Below are 11,439 nucleotides of genomic sequence, written 5' to 3'. Positions count from 1 at the left end.
TGTAGTTGTTCTTCAGCTTCCAGTCCCTGGTGGACTATAGAAAACTTTGCTTCACCAGTGTGCTTGCCAGGGGTAAAATCCTGTCCCCTGCTTAAATCAAAGGCAAAACTCGTAATGACTTCAATCAAACAGGGTATTCGTTCCAGGTTTTCAGATTTTATTCTGAAGCTGATACAGAAAAATCAACAAAACTAGCTACTTTCTGTAGCTTGACAGGGTAAAAGCCACGTTTCAGCACTCAAAACTCCCAAAAAAGCCTGCAAAAAAATACGCCTCATGTCTACCAATTCCTTTCAACTAAATTCATCAAAGTGCAATGGCTGTATATTTTAATTTTTAAATTCCACCAGCCCTTGATAGATGGATGCCTGGATTGCCAATACCATTATCAGTCTTCATGCGCTAACCTTCTCTATGGCACAGTCCATTTTCTCTGAATATTTCCATAAACTTTCTAATCTCATACTTCTCAATGATCATTTTATTGGTAGTAAGAAAGACCACAAAAGATTATGAATGCATGAGAAATTCAGTGGGCAAACACGCGCTTCCTGTGACTCCGTGGAAATTAGTGAAAGCTTATATATTTATTCCTAGAAGTGTGGAGTCCAAGAATGGATTTACAGAATGTGTGTGTGAACATGCACACACTTAACTCTCTCTGATACAAAAATATATGGGAAATTAGATTTTTAGATTATTAGATCTCTGTATTAAATAAAATATATTTGTAAACATTTTTCATATAATATTACATTAAACTTGGATTGTAGTTTAAAGATGAAAACTAGTACATATCCAGATATTTCAGCACCTGTGGAATAAATTCATTAAGCCTGCTGACATTACCTATGGCTAATATTGACCCAAATCTGCTTTCTAAAATTTGAGATGAAAATGTTTAGTGTAAAAGGAAAGCGTGACATGGCATAAAACTTTCAAGCAGTCTCATGTTTCTTACCTAGTAAATCAAACCTATGCTTATTCCATTACAACAGATTTTTTTTTTTATTAAGTTCTTTGCCTCAAGATCTAAATGCTTTATTTCCTAACTGGGCAATTAATTGACATGCTGCTAAGAACAGTTACATGAGACTGGACATCATATGATTCACAGGTTTGCTAGAAAAGGTATCCTAGGCCTTCATTCAAAGGTCAAGAAAATATTTCTAGCTCCTCACTGAAGTGTTTAGCCATAAGCTTTTCAACTCAGTCACATATTTTAAGAGCTAGAGATAAAGCAGAGTCTGACTGCACATTTGGCTGGTGTGTTTAAATGCAGACAGTGTTCAAGCAATAGCTTCCCAGAGCTGCACTCTGCAAACTGCAGAGCAGAAGAAAAGATCATGAAAAAATGTCATGGTTTGAGGTATGCTGACGTCCAGCTCTTTTGCACGCTGCCTATAGTACAGCCACACTCTGTGAAGCTGCAGCCAAAGAATACTTTCAGCAAATCTGTACAGAAGTTTTCCTCATTTAGGTCCTTGACAGCAGGACTAAGCACAGCAAAAGTGTTACTGCCCTCAGTGAGAAAGACACGACTGAGTTTTCCAGCAGTTACCTGTGAAATATGTAATCTGAGTTTTCGATGAGTGTTTACTGTTTGCAAGTGTCAGGCTTCTTTCTGGGCCCTAGGGAGCACCCATCACACCCACAGCACAGACCATGAGTGTGAGCCCAGGCTGATGGTCAGAGTGGCAGGCTGGTGAGGCAAGGGATTACCAGTGGAGATAACTGCCCTGTCAAATCAACAGAGTCACTAGACAGCACGGTACATTACTGTTGCACAGTAACTTGGATCATTCATTCAGACACAGAGGCCAGGTTAAGGACTGACAGGAGTGGACAGCACATCCCAGAGGATACTACTTTCTGCAGGGAAGTGAGCACCTACTTCTTACCCATCCAGGATGCAGCTGGACCAGCATGTCTGAGCAGTCCAGGGCAGGACAGCAGCATATCAGGAAAGGGAATCTGAGAGAAATACTCTTCGAAGTACCTCTTACCTCTCCTTGTGCGCTTGGTGGACTGACAGAGCCTGAGGCATCCTGCTGACCCAGGCGCCAAGCACAGTAGCCTGAGACTGTGACCTGGATTCCACTAATTTATTTTTTTTTCTTCTTCCCTTGGGAGGAACACTGCTTCCATGACCACAGCAGCTGCTTTCCTGATCAAGCCTACCCCAACACTTTGCAAAAGCTAAGATTAATCAGTATGCTTTTCTTCAGTCTTTTTTCCCATTACTTATGTGTCAGAAGCAAATCCGTTTTCTATTTATATCCAGATGGCTTTCAGTAATGAAATCAATACGTGGTATTTAGGGAATTTAGAATAAATGCAATTGTAACCGTTAAAGTGAATAATCGCTTTCAAAGAATGCAACTTCATTTTATTGTTACTAAACATCCAGAAAGCTTGTCTAGGAGTAAAGCAACCATCAGGGAAGTCTTCTCAGAAGAAAGTTTGGTCTCCAGCTGAAGATGCAAATTCTATGTACATTTGCTTTCCCTAAAACGTTTTGTATACTCTTAACAATAGATGAATGTGTTACCGAAATCTCGGAATGAAAAACTTACCAACACCAATGTGATGTAGATAAGCAGACACTTCTTTATTGATGGCCGGGTGCGTTGATCATGAGAGGAGTTCGGTAACAGTTTTTGGCGACCCAGATGTGACCTAGCTGAAGGAGGCCGGAGGAGTCGGGGACCTGATTGGTTCCAGCTGTCACCGAGGATTTCTTGGGGATACCCATCGATCCCCGATCCGTAAGGCTCTTCGTGACTTTCCCTGGATTTTGGTAAGTCACTTCTTGTATGTAAATTGTAGTAAGTGAGTTAGAGTCCCACTGTAAGGAGTGGGTTAGAGTCCCACTGAGTAAGTCTGCCTGCCAGTCGCGGCGAAAGCTGCGCAGGGTTAGGACTAAAGGATCCTTGTGGAAGTGGAAGCCTAGGCGTCTGCCCGTAAGACATAAGCGAAAGCTATTGCAGGGTTGGACAACAGCAGAGACAAGAGAACCTATATGCTATAGTGTTCTCTAAGGTAGCACCTCTAACAAAAAGTTAGAAGTATTGATATTGTATGAACTCACTCTAGGATAGAATGAATTTTGTAGTTAAAATGTAATGAATACAAGATACGTGACATCCCCTGTGTATTGTGTCTGCCAACATCTTTTGAGGCTGTGGACATCCTGTTATCTGTCGGCATCCTAAGCTAAAACACACCCAAGGAGGAAAGACAGATAGCAAGAGCTGGTTGAAACTGGTAACTCACCCAATTCAGCATTTTCTGGCAAAAGGTGAAAAGTACACCTTGAGGAAGACCTATGGCCTTCCTCCCAAAGACCACCGCCCACATCCCGAGGACCCCTGCCCACAATTCTTGGAAGAATTTGCACAAGCACAAAAGACTGAAAAGCTAATTAACATACAAAGCAAGAGTAGGTGGGTTTAGGTAATGACTATGTGTAGGCATTAATTGAATAGTCATTGTTTTATGGTATAGATATAAGATAACTAGTTACTTTAGACATGCACGTTATGCGGAAGGATCCCCCATGCATCCAGCACTGCCAATAAAGGATACTTAGTCACTAAGAAATTTTGACTTCGTTCTTTAAATCAATCTGGCACCCCAGATGGGACACCTCTCTGCTGGGCTGTAGGACCCGCTGGGGATAGGACTCCCTAGGGTACTCCGGGGATTTCCCGGAGGGACTGCTTGACTCAACAGATCACTGCGGCGGTAGACAAGGACCCTATTGCTGTAAGTGACGGTATTCTTTATTTTGGTTTGTTTGTTTGGTAAACTGGTCATTTGGAACTGCCTGTAAGTCAAAAGTTGAACTTCTGCAGGGTGGTGTATACTTTTGTGGCTAGCACCTTAAGTATACGTTTGGTTTGGTTGGCATTCCATTGCCGTTTGGAGCCCGGCAAGTTCACCTATAGGGCTCGTTTGGTACGGTCTTGCCTATTATGGTTTTCTGACTTAGTGGATGTGGAAATTTGACTCTGATTATCGCTATTGTGTTTTCGGCTATATTCTTGGTAATTTTGCTTATTACAGTTTTCTGACTTATTGAGTGTGGAAGTTTGATTATCTTTATTGTGATTTTTGGCTATATTCTTGGTAATCTTGCTTATTACGGTTTTCTGATGTACTGGATGTGGAATTTGACTCTGATTATCGTTATTGTGATTTTGGCTATACACTTGGTAATAATGGTGGGTTTTTGATGCTGCTGTAGAAAGGTACCTGCATGTTGCATTTTGTAAGTGTTAAGTGTATTCTGTTAGTGTGAAGGGGGAAAATGGGAGGAAAACAAAGTGGTGGGATTTTAAGGAAAAGTCCTTTAAGATGTGTTTTAAGTCATTGGAAGGATATTGGAGGATCTGCTGGTGGGAACGTGAATAAGAAAACATTGACCAAATATTTTAATCAATGGTGGCAGCTTTATAAGCTGGAATGTGGAGAAAAGTGGCCTAATAATTATAAGGTTATTAATAATTGCTATACTCATTTATGCTGGGAATGTGAGAACATTTCTGTATTAAGTATATTATAAATGATGGTATGTGGTTATTGTCTTGAACATCCGAGGGGTGAATGTGAACCTCTATATGTTTTAAAGTGTATATGGTGTAAAGAGTTATTATATGTCTGGTGGGGACAAGAAATTGAATGCCCTAACTGTAAGGTTTGGATGCCTTGGGATAAGAGAGAAAGCTGTAAGTGAAATTAGTCGTCTGTGGCTGGGATAGCGATTGAGATAGCAAAGCGGTGGAATAGTAAGAAAGAGTCGTTGGGATGTGTTTTAAGTCACTGGAAGGAAATGGGGGGGCAGCCTAGGGGAAGCGTGAATAAGAGAACTTTGGTTAAGTGCTGTAATCAGTGGTGGCCCCTGTATAAGTTTAAAAAAAAAAAAGAGCTCAGGTTGTGGTTCCTTCTGTGGAGCAACCAGAATGAAACACGTATGATAAAAACTTGTACTAATGTATGTAAGATCTGAAGCGGAGGTGGGGGGTGGAGAATCAAAGACCCTGTGAAAGTGTTAAAGTATTGGGGTGAGTTTGTACAAACCCCCGTACCCCCTCGAAGGTGCGGCTGAGTCATGCTGGATGCATGGCACGGTGTTTGCTGTTTTCCTGCAAAGGCTGGTATGTAAGAACACAGACTTAGAGCAACAAGTAGCAGTTTTGCATTCAGAGTAAGAAAGAGTTAAAACAGAAGTGCTGTTGCAGAGGCAGGCTTGTGTAACCTGCAGAGCAGGAAGAGCATCTCCTGCCCTGAATCCTTCTGATGGTGGGGAGGGGGGGGTTGCTGTTGCTGACAACTGAGCAGAAGGACCTGACAATGTCACCCCAATTGCTGCAGCTTTTGCAGCACAACAGGACTGGTAACGGCCCCTTTAGGGCAGGCAGTGGGTCTGAGGAGAATAAAGGTGAATCTTTGATGGGGAAATTTAGATGTTTGAAAGTTGGTTATGAATAGGACTGGATAAAGGTTCGATTGATTGTTACTAGGTAATTGTGATGTAGAAAAGTTGGTGAATACAAAACCAACTTATTTGGTGTTAAACTTCAGTGGAAAGAATTTGTTACAGTTGTGGGGACCTCTGGCCACCAGGAAAACATCCTGAAACCTTTAAAGTATAAACTAAGAAAACAAATAAGAATGCCAAATTCACCAAAATCTTTGTTGGGATGAGATTTATTAGAACATCTAGATGTTTAAAGAAGGGGAAATGAAACCAAAAGTCAAAAATGATCAATTAATTAAAATGTTGAGCTTATCTTTGATTCAACAGAAAAGTGAAAGAGAGGACCTCCCTGAAGTAAAAGAAATCTTTAACCAGGTATATCTGGAAATAAATTCCAGGTAAGGTGAAAAATGCTTTCCCTGTTACAGTAAAAATGATAAACGGGAGGCCTGCCTAGTTCAGGTAAAACAATATCCCGTGGTCAGCAGGGCTGTGGGGATATTGGCATAAAAACTAAAATAAAATACACTCTGTAGTAGTTCTGCTAATGTAAATCTGTGTGTTTTACCATGACAGTGACTTGTTATGGGATGCGCAGATGAAACTCTGCATTGACAACGAAGTACAAGGAATAAGGTTGGTCAGGTGCCTCCTGCCAGAATCAAGGGCAAAACTGGGTTGGCCTCTGTGTTTGCCACCAAGAAGAATCTTGAGCTCCGCTGCTGGCTGCAACCCAGTAGGCGTTGAGCGGTGGGAACATGTGCCATGCCAGACCTTGATGTGAGGAATGGCCCTCGCTGGTATAAGAGGGTCATCCAGGAAGAAAGAACATAAAATGACCCATTGAGGCACTGATTTGGAAATTGGAAACCGCCTGGCCGACCACGAGGCCAGACGGGTAGCAGAGGAGGTAGGAAAGGAGGAATTATCCTTAATACCAGGCGGTAAAATCCAAACTGTAAGTACAGATCAGGAGCCAAACTATTCTAAAGAAAACTTAAAGCTAATTCAGGACATGAATGATAAAATAAATAAGTGGATTTATTTGAGGGATGGTCATATAGTGGTACCATCCAATTTAATATGGACCACAACCCTAACAGAACATAATAAGATGCATTGGGGAGCTGATAATTTATATAAAAGCCTAAATTAGAAATTGATAGGGCGAAACTTGTATATGGTAATAAAACAGGTGACTCAGCAATGTGAAATGTGTTTGAAAATTAGCCAGGGCAACAGTGGCAAGTTGATTTTTCCAAACTCCCAAGAAAAGGGGGGTACCAATATTTATTAAATGAATGGACACCCCAATGTATCATACAGTATTATGGACCTGCAACTTGGAATCTAATAAACTCATTAGCGGTGCTCAAGAACCTGTCTACAATCTGAATCGTATCATTCGTCTACAGGCTGTCTTGGAAATTATTACTAACAGACCAAGCTACTCAAATACAAAATGCAATTTATTAACACAGGATGATTCTTGATTACCTGCTAGCCGAAGAAGGAAGTGTTTGTGGTAAATTAAATGTTTCCAATTGTTGTTTGAAAATTGATGACAATGGTGAGGTAGTCAAACAAATCACATCAGAGATAGGGAAGTTAGCCCATGTTTGGAAAGACTGGAACATTGACTTGTTTTCCTGGCTTCCCGGGAGCCCCTGGGTAAAACGAATCCTATTTTGTTATGTGGATTAGCCACCTTACTGTTTTTTGCCATGTGCTGTTCCACGTTTTATAAGATTAATTCAACACGTTATAAGTAACATGTAATTTGCTACTATGGTTTCACCCGATGGCATTAAACAAATTCGAGTAGTACGCAGAAATGTACACACAATAACAATTTAATAGCCAACAAGAATTTGGGAATTATAGACTCTTAACAATTCAGATAACAATTTAGGCTGAGTAAGAATAAAAATAAAATAGCAGCAAAAACAACCGCCAGGAATGCATAGACGAGGATATGGTAATGCCTTTTATACTTTTCCACCTCCGCCATATGTTCTTGACGTGTGACAACAGAAAAACGTACCCTCTGCCTAAACAGCAACAGGAAGAAAAAAAAAAGTTTTGATCCCCTTTCTAATGAACCATATAGGTTAAACGTTTTGAGAACACTCACCTTACAGAATGTTTGGAGGGGGAAATGTGCACTCTAGACCCTTCTTCCCTGGCAGGTGACACGGCGGTCTGGTGGTGAGAAAACATTACATTGAAAACAGGGACCTATTGTTTGACCATAGTGCCATAAATGTTACCATTAACAGACTTACCGGAGTGATAAGCTTGGGAGATGGGTCTGGGACTTCATCTGGACACACAGTAGCCATTTTTTATCACACGAATGATCTGTGTATGCCTTTGAACACGCGCATGTGCAATTTTAAAGCCCCACAGAATGTGTTGGAAAAATCTGGAAAGACTGCGCATGCGAAATCCCTATAATCTAGCCATGATAGAGATGCATGTAAAAAAAAAAAAAAAAAAAAAGAGGGAGGAATGTGTTAAGAAACTATAGTGTTTATAGTTCATTTAAATAATATTTTTATTATTACTTAAGTGAAACATATAGCTATAAGTGTTGTTTTTAGGTTTTGTTTTTGTAGGTTATTATTTTATGTATTACCCAACCCTTTGGATTTATTTTGAAAACTGTGTGTTTGATGCAAAGTAACTTCAATGAACCATTTGACAACCAGTAAACAACAAATAACAATTTAGTAACAAACATGAACTAGAAATTGAATAACAGAATAACAGTCCAGCAAAGCCTCATGGAACATGAAAACAGACTTCTTCACTCGTGAATCCAGCACAGTCCTGCATAATGTTGGGGTGGTAACTCCATCTGTTCCCTCCATGATAGTCCGTGCCTGGTCCTTGGTATTTCTCTTCACAAAGTGACGAAGATGAACAGAAACAAGTCACATGGTAACTTTGCTGGAGATCAACATTTTCCTTTTGTTTATAGAACAGTCTCTTGCACTCTCCTTTGATATCCCACGAGTTCCACTATTAGGGGCGGATTGCAAGGAGGCGATCACACTCTTTTATACCGGCGTGACCAAAAGCACTCGCAGAAACACATACTGATGGTTACTGTATTCACGATAATGCAAAGGCTGAACATCAAAACCGTGCAGAGTGTGTCATCTCTGGCTCCCATCTTTTCAAATGGTAAAGATTCTTTGTGGCGAGACAAACAAATTGGTCCGTGACCCTCCTGGTCGAGGTTCAGGCTAACACCCTGACCAAAACTGCACAATGAAAAATGCATGTGCAGCCACAAATTGGACCCAGCCTTGAAGGGGCATGAAAATTTAAATGCCCACCTCCTGGCTCTTGATTCTTAGCGACAATTAAACAAGTATTGGGAACAAGGGCCAGAGGGTTGAATCGAGCTGTCCACTCCTTCAAACCTGGTAACTATGTGTATATAAAGACTTTTTCAGGAAAACCTTTGGAAGAAAAGTGGGAAGGACCACTGCTGCATTCACATTGAGTTACATACACAAATGTAACTCAAGATGTGGAACATGATCTGGACCTATTAGGTAAAATTGAAAAGGAAACAGAATCAATTCAAGAAAATATGTCAGAAGATTGGCTGGGGAAAATTTTTAACAAATTGGGATGGAATCTAAGCTCCTGGATACAATCCATAATCAAAACTTTGTTTCTGTTACTGATTGTCTTTCTGATGATCATGCTAATGTATCAATAGAATTGCAGTCAATCGCATGATCATAAGAAAAGTACCAACCATTGCACCAAGATATAGTTCACCACCAAAATATGCTGAAACAACTGCTATGTGAATCATGTGAAAGTATTGAAATAATGATTTTCAACACTTTCAAAGGGGGGAAATGTTACAGATTTGCTAAAATCATTTTAATAGAAATATAGAGGAATAAGAAATATATTCTAATGAAACTAGTAGTTGCACAACAAAAGCTGCTATGAAATCCTCTGTACAGCCCTGTACCAAGGCTAAGAACTTATATTTACTCAAAGAATGTAGGTATAGTAATTAGGTCATGTAACCATAGTCTGAAAGAAATAATTAATGAAATAACTGATCAAAGAAGGAGTCTGTTTCTTTTTCTTTCTCTAACAAGGGGCCTGCTTATAAGTTATCTAGAGGAAGCAATTAAAAGAAACAAGCAGAAGAAACAGATGGTCAACAAGGACATAAAATACCTCAGACCGATAAGAACACTGCAGACTTGCAAGACCATCACATACCAGGCAAAAGGTGAAAAGTACACCATGAGGAAGACCTACAGCCTTCCTCCCAAAGACCCCTGCCCGTGTCCCGCAGACCCCTGCCCACAATTCTTGGAAGGGTTTGCGCAGACGCGAAGGACTGATAAGCTGATTAACATACAAAGTGAGAGTATGTTAATGATTTTTGGGAAATGCTATGTTTATGCATGAATACTTAATGAATATGTATGAACAAGTTCTATATGAGGTGTCTGATTTTGAAACTTGGTGTGCGTTGATTGTGAGAGGACTCACTCACGCACCCGGCCGTCAATAAAGAAGTGTCTGCTTATCTACATCACATTGGTGTCGGTAAGTTTTTCATTCCGAGATTTCAGTAACAAATGAATCGCACAAACAGGATGATATACAAACCACAATTTTCATGCTCCATGTTCTATGACTATTCTTACTTTGTGATGTTATGTGTTTGTCTGGGACCTTAGTGTTCTCAAATCTATGGCTGACTTTTAAAACCTCTTATTTGCTCAGAAATTGTCCTTATTCCTTCAAAGTCAACCTCAGCAATTCCCAGCCTCCTTTGTATTTCTTCTTGCTCAGAAGAGATCCTCAGGAACAATACTATGTCTCTTGAAAGGTTTCTTTATCAATGAGGAAGAAACTTGGTGAAGGTTAAACCAGCTTGAGTCATATTCAGGAGATATTACACTGTGGTGCATAGGGACATGGTTTAGTGATGGCCCTGGCAGTGTTGGGTTAATGGTTGGACTCTGTGATCTTAAAAGGTCTTTTCCAGCCTAAATGTTCTATAATTCTACTACCTTGTGGGTGGCATAAGAACAATGCCATTAGGGAATTCAGTCAGTAGGGATGTAACACTGTTACAATGCAACATTAAATAAAACATGAAAACCTATAGATAAATGCAAGAGGAAAAGATGCACTGCATTTGTGGTCAAATTGCACCGATATAATACACAGCACATTCTTAAAAATAGCATGAAATGGAAAAATTAAAAATCCAGTCATTGTAGAAGCAAAATTACAAATGATTTGATGTATCTGCCTATAAGTTTAGTGTGAGCAAGCTTTTTTCCACCTTATAGCACTGAAATATATACTAATTGTGTAATGAGTTGTTGGAAGCACAGGGGATCACAGAATCAGATAGGCTTGCATGCATTCCCTGCACAGCTCTGCGGTACCACAGCCAAAGACAGCACATGGGGCTAAACGCAGCACTGGCATCGCCCACTGTGACACCTCCTATGGCTTTAAAAAAGGGGAGTGGGGAAGAGGGAACAGTAGATTTAAAGTAGAAAAAGATTTAAAGAAGAAAAGTAGATTTAAAGTTGCACACATGAAAAAAGGCACTGTCCTTTTTGATCAGACCAGAACAGAAAGTATAAAAAGTGTACTTATCTATTTGGAGCTGGATCTTTGGCACCTAAACTAGAAACAAAAGGACTTCATTAGTAAAGGGTGGAGAAGACGGAACAGATCGGGTGTGTTTCTCTGAAGATTTGCATCGTGGAACCACTCACAATAGTTAACCTCTCTGTTGTCTACTCCACTGGTCTGCAGGATGATTAAACATCACCCAAGGATTCCAATGGTTCAGTTTAGAGGAGGAATAAGAAACAGGTTGTCATGTGGCACATATCAGCCCATCTGTGGGCAACAAAAAGTTGGTAGCTGCCCAATCAAACTACCAG

The sequence above is a fragment of the Falco peregrinus genome, chromosome 10, assembly GCF_023634155.1.
Source record: "Falco peregrinus isolate bFalPer1 chromosome 10, bFalPer1.pri, whole genome shotgun sequence".
NCBI lineage: Eukaryota > Metazoa > Chordata > Aves > Falconiformes > Falconidae > Falco > Falco peregrinus.
This window is presented reverse-complemented; position numbering follows the sequence as displayed.